Here is a 5,538-nt window from a genome sequence, read left to right as displayed (position 1 = left end):
TCCACTTTAAACTCTATTTAGCAGTGAAGTGAAAATTTTTCAATAGTAATAGAGGATTAAATAGGATTTTTTACAGCAATATATACTTACCAAATGGTCACTTACTTCAGGTTAATTTATTTTATGCATAATTGTAAAATAAAAACAAAAACAAACAAAACAAAAAACTGGTTAACATCCCCCAAAATTTGTAGCAGATTAAAACCAACATATTGGAAGGTCAATGAAATATAAAAGAAATTCTATCAAAAGTCACTGAGAACAGCAGAGTGACAAAAAAAAACTGCTATAAAAATATATAAAAACCCAAAAATATAACAGCAGATGTCCTAACACCTCAATATGTCCCCACATAACACTTCATTAAGGTAGAAGAAGATGTGATATTTTTTAGAAAGATATGCAAGAAAAACGATACTTTAAAAAAACTTCATATAGACTAAGAGACATGGACAAGAGAGTGGTGGTTACGGGGGGCATGGGGAGGGGAGGAGGGAGAGGGGGAGAGGGAGGGGGAGGGGAGGGGGAGGGGAGGGGGAGGGGGAGGGGAGGGGGAGGGGCACAAGGAAAACTAGATAGCAGGTGACGGAGGACAATCTGACTTTGGGTGATGGGTATGCAACAGAATTGAATGACAAGATAACCTGGACATGTTTTCTTTGAATATATGTACCCTGATTTATTGATGTCACCCTATTAAAATTAATAAAAATTTATTTATAAAAAAAACTTCATTAAAGGGGGTAAACATTGGGGATTTTAAGAATATATAATATTTTATCCCCCAATATTCTGGCTAATGAAGCTGATAGTAAAAACAGTAGCCAACACTGATTGAGGATGTGTCCTGAGCCAGACACTGGCAGAGCTAAGTGCTTTAACTGGATAATTAAGTCCTCACATCAACACCAGCAGAGGAATACTGTTATTCCTATGTTACAGGTAAAAAAAACTAACAAAGGTTTAGTACTTATTCAAGGACATTTTGTTAGTAAGGATAAGTGAGATTACAATAGCCCAATTCTCAGTGGTTTAAAACAACAGTTTTATTCTTCATTTGTGCTACTTGTCCTTGGTGGCTTGGCTAGGGTTCTGCTCTTTGATGAATGTCTAAATGAAGCTAGTTGCCATTTTGGGGAAAGAAAAAGAACAGCTACTTATGCTCCCTAGAAGTCATGTGGCCATGACCTATTTCAAGGCAGAGGAGAAATGTAAACCTACCATGTGCCCAAAGGAGAAGACCAGAATATTGGTGAACAGCCCTAAGGACTGTTAAGCATAATCACATAACTAGAAAGTGGGGAGCAGAATTCAAAAGCAGGCAACCTGAAATCAATGATTTTAGAGTAAGAACTAGAGAGGTCTCTGAGTGTTGTGTACCTACCGAGGAGAGTGATTACAGGCAGACAGGAGTGGGCCCCATCCTTTAAAGAGTTCCATTCTCTGCTTGCAAAATGTTCTCTAACAAGTCTTGCTTAAATACTGTCATGCTGAAGAAATTATAAACTTCTAAGTCAACCTTGTCACAGGGTTAGCAGAAATATTTAATACCAATGAGAACAATGTAGAATCATTTTTATTTACTTTCTGGGGGTCAAACGCCACTTTTGCATTGTCAGGGATAACACAAATGGAAACTCTCTAAGAATAAAATTTGGCTTTAGTATTAATGAAATGTTTTATAACCTTGTATGCTTAATTGTAATCATCACTGACATCCCTAACACCATATCTATGCTTACTTAATTAAACAAGACTCCTTACCGGGTAACTTGTGCTTAGAAGTAAACAAATGGGGTTTGATGCCTATTTTTTCCTTTTGGTAGTTTGCAGTAGTCCTTACAGGTTTAGATTTCAAAATAGTTCTTTGCACTTTTTCTTTGGTGGATTATCTTGGGAAAAGTTGAATACACTCTACTTTATACTTCACAGATTTGCAAAAGTATATTAGATGTTTACATATCTTCTGCATGACTCCAATGTAGGGAAGTATTTCTTACAAAATTCTTGCAGAAGAAAAGCTTTAGTAAGGGGATTAAGTTTATAAATATCTACTTTTTCCACAGGGCAATGTAAGCAATACAACATATTTATTACCATTAGCTAAATTAACTGGAGTAAACTTAAAATAACCATGTAGCTTTTATATTGGTTTCAAGTTTTTCAAAACAAGATGTATGTGGTACTATTTTCTATACAAAATAAGTGTGCGCTATATAAACTTTAATACAAATCTTTGTAATCTTGGTAAAGTGAGACACATTCCACATTTTGTGGCTCAGCTCACATAGCCTATGATCCGTCTAAACAAATACTAATTTCTCAATCTCTAATCAGTCAAAAAATCTAAACTCTCATCTAAATTCTGATTATGATTGAAGTAAATGTTAACAGAGGGCCTACTATTTGTTATATCGTGTTTTCCTAGTCTTTAAAATAGCAACAGACATACAGATCTTTTCAACAAAGATTTTTGATTTATGATAATAATACAAGTTATTTATTTTTAATATCAATCATATCTTTAAGAACTTTAAAAAAAAAATGTGACATTGAATGTAAAAGTTAAACTGAAATTTATTACAACTCCAAAAGGGCCTAAATTATATTTTAAAAAAAAGAAAGTCTGAGGGAAGACCTCTTATTCTCTTAGCAAAAGATTCACTTTGAGGCTAGTTGACATGAGATAAGAAAATGTATTTTAAATGATCTTAAGAAATAAAATACAAATAGGGAGAAAAACAGAAAAATGTCTTCTGGGACCTATCACCTAATCAACCCTTAAAATCTGTTCTTTGCTAACATTTTGAGCTTGGAATTAGGGCTTATATATAGCAAGAAACATTTCCCTCCCATTCTAACTGTACTCATTAGAGAATTTAAAATTTTTTAACCTTACTTGTCAGTATTTGTCAGAGGTCCAGCCCTGGAAGGGCTGTAGCACAGGGTAAAAGAGCTAAAACAAATCACTACCCAACACTCTAAGAGAATATCACCTCTTTCTCCAATTAAGGTTTTACATTACCCAAGACAATCCCTAATAATTAATAAGACAGGGGACATCAAAACTGACTAAAGTTCTAAGCTCCTAAAGTCATGTAAGTTAAAAATTACAATAGAAAAATGAAAGAAAAGTTGGAAAAGAAAAAATAATGATGGCTTCAAAATTTGAGAGAGTATAAAAGCAAGAAGGCAAATGACATATGGCTATGTGCAGGTATGACAGAAATCCTCTTGACAGCAGAGCTGTGGGTCCTCTGTGCATGACATACAGTTTAGGAAAAAAGGAGATAAGCAAAACCAGGTATTTGTCTTCAAAATGCTTATCAAGCCGGAGGGTACAAAATATAAAAGCTAACAATATGATAGCTTTTGATGAGTATAATGTGTGGTTCAGATGCATATGCAGTTCAGAGAACTAGACGTGGATTTGAATTCCTAATTTGCCATATATAGACACTGCTTGACTTGCGATGGGGGGTTATGTCCAACATCCTAAGTTGAAAATATTTTAAGTAGAAAATAAATTTAGGTGTTAGATTTCCTGTTCCTTGGACCTCAGGTCTTTGTCTTTCTTGGGTTGTACTCCCATTTTGTTGGAAGAGATCTCCCAATCGCTTCTTTAAAAAGCCTCAGGGGGGCCCTGGCTGGTTGGCTCAGTGGTAGAGCGTCAGCCTAGTGCGCAGAAGTCCCGGGTTCGATTCCCGGCCAGGGCACACAGGAGAAGCGCCCATCTGCTTCTTCACCCCTCCCCCTCTCCTTCCTCTCTGTCTCTCTCTTCCCTTCCTGCAGCAAGGCTCCATTGGAGCAAAGATGGCCCGGGCGCTGGGGATGGCTCCTTGGCCTCTGCCCCAGGCGCTAGAGTGGCTCTGGTCGCGGCAGAGCGACACCCCGGAGGGGCAGAGCATCGCCCCCTGGTGGGCAGAGCATCGCCCCTTGGTGGGCGTGCCAGGTGGATCCCGGTCGGGCGCATGCAGGAGTCTGTCTGACTGTCTCTCCCCATTTCTAGCTTCAGAAAAATACAAAAAATAAAATAAAATAAAATAAAAATAAATAAATAAAAAGCCTCAGGGGAAATAACTTTCTTAAACTTCACCTATCTAGAACTGTATTCTACAGTCACAATTGATTATTTTGGCTGAGTATAGAATTCTTTTGTTTCTTTTCTTTTCCAAGTGAGAGGAGGGGAGATAGAGAAACAGACTCCCACATGTGCACCAACCAGGACAAGTGAAGAGCAGATGGTCTCTTCTCCTGTGTGCCCTGACCGAGAATCAAACCCAGGATGTCCACATGCCAGACTGATGCTCTACCACTGAGCCAACCAGCCAGGGCCCTGAGTACAGAATTCTTGGTTGAAAATAACTTTTTTCTCAGAATGCTAGGGGCATTGCTTTATTATCTTCTATTTTCCAAAATTTCTACTGAGATGTACTATGATTTTTTATTTACATATAGTATCTATATGAGCTAGCTGGTCTCCCAGCATTTCTCTTTAATCCTAGGGTGCTAAAATTATAGGAAGACTTGTTTTATATTATATTTTATTTTTTTAACTTTATTTTTTTAAGATTTTATTTATTCATTTTAGAGAGAAGAGAGAGAGGAAGAGAGAGAGAAGTGAGAGGGGGACGGGTGGAGAAGCAGATGGTCACTTCTCCTGTGTGCCCTGACCGGGAATCAAACCTGGGATATCCACATCCAGGCTGATGCTCTACCACTGAGCCAACTGGCCACAGACTAAGGAAGACTTGTTTTAGAAGTGTCTTCTCATTCACTGTGCTAAACACATTGTGAACTCTTTCAAATTGGAGACCTATGTTCTAGCATCTCTTTGCTTTCTGTCTTCTTAAATGGTGTTGAAATCTCTCCTCTATTAATGACTCCACTCTCACATTTTACCAGCAGTCCTTTGAGGTAATATTTGAAGTACACAGTCAACTCAATTATTAACTCTAATGGCATGTATATCGACTTTTGTATATGGTTTAAAACTTTGGACTATATAGCATTCAGTCCAAGCCAAATAATAAAGCTACTTAAAGAAATCCCAATCACCTTAGTTGAAGTTACCCAGTTTTCTCATCCACCTCTATGTATAATTACCCACATAGGACCGATTGAATAAATTATGAAACATTTATATAATAGAGCATCCTGTTATTATTGCTGTTGCTCTCTAAACCATTGGAGAATAAGTTGGAAATATCACACCCTTTACCACTAAATATTTCAGTGTGTATTTCTTAGGAACAAGTCATTATTTCACATAATGCTTCTAATATTATGACCACTAGCTTAAAGGAACAAAATATCCTCTTGCTAAAATTAACCATATACATAGGAATTCTGTATAAAATATATCTATTCTGGACATAGTCAAAGAGATTTAGTGATAAAAATACAGCAGGGCCTTTTTGTAATGATTTTCACTTTTTCTTTCATCCCATGAGTCCCCACACAGCTGTAGAGCATGGTAACACAGCATGATGAGTCAACATCTAGCATGTTTTCTAAAGCCAAAATCAACTTACATTT

At 36.9% G+C, this 5,538-nt stretch overlaps 1 non-coding gene across 1 annotated transcript; it reads left to right on the top strand.

Annotated features, from left to right (window-relative positions):
* The first annotated feature begins 3,640 nt into the window (after positions 1-3,640).
* On the top strand, positions 3,641-3,716 carry TRNAT-AGU (transfer RNA threonine (anticodon AGU)). The gene has a single exon. It is a non-coding gene; the product is annotated as a tRNA-Thr (tRNA).
* The last annotated feature ends 1,822 nt before the right edge of the window (positions 3,717-5,538 follow it).

The sequence above is a fragment of the Saccopteryx leptura genome, chromosome 4 (assembly GCF_036850995.1).
Source record: "Saccopteryx leptura isolate mSacLep1 chromosome 4, mSacLep1_pri_phased_curated, whole genome shotgun sequence".
NCBI lineage: Eukaryota > Metazoa > Chordata > Mammalia > Chiroptera > Emballonuridae > Saccopteryx > Saccopteryx leptura.
The sequence above is the reverse complement of the archived record's forward strand: the minus strand, read 5'-3'. Positions and strand labels throughout refer to the sequence as shown.